We start from the raw sequence: 207 nt of genomic DNA, 5'->3' as shown, positions 1-207 counted from the left end.
AGACACACACACACTGGTACACAGACACATATACACACAGACACACACGCATGCATAGATACACAGACACATATACACACAGACACACACACACATGCATAGATACACAGACACACACACACTGATACACAGACACATATACACACAGACACACACACTGATACACAGACACATATAACACAGACACACACACTGATACACAGACAC

This window comes from Echinops telfairi, unplaced genomic scaffold, assembly GCF_000313985.2.
Source record: "Echinops telfairi isolate 266 unplaced genomic scaffold, ASM31398v2 ScPeMD7_25;HRSCAF=90, whole genome shotgun sequence".
In the NCBI taxonomy this organism is placed as follows: domain Eukaryota; kingdom Metazoa; phylum Chordata; class Mammalia; order Afrosoricida; family Tenrecidae; genus Echinops; species Echinops telfairi.
This window is presented reverse-complemented; position numbering follows the sequence as displayed.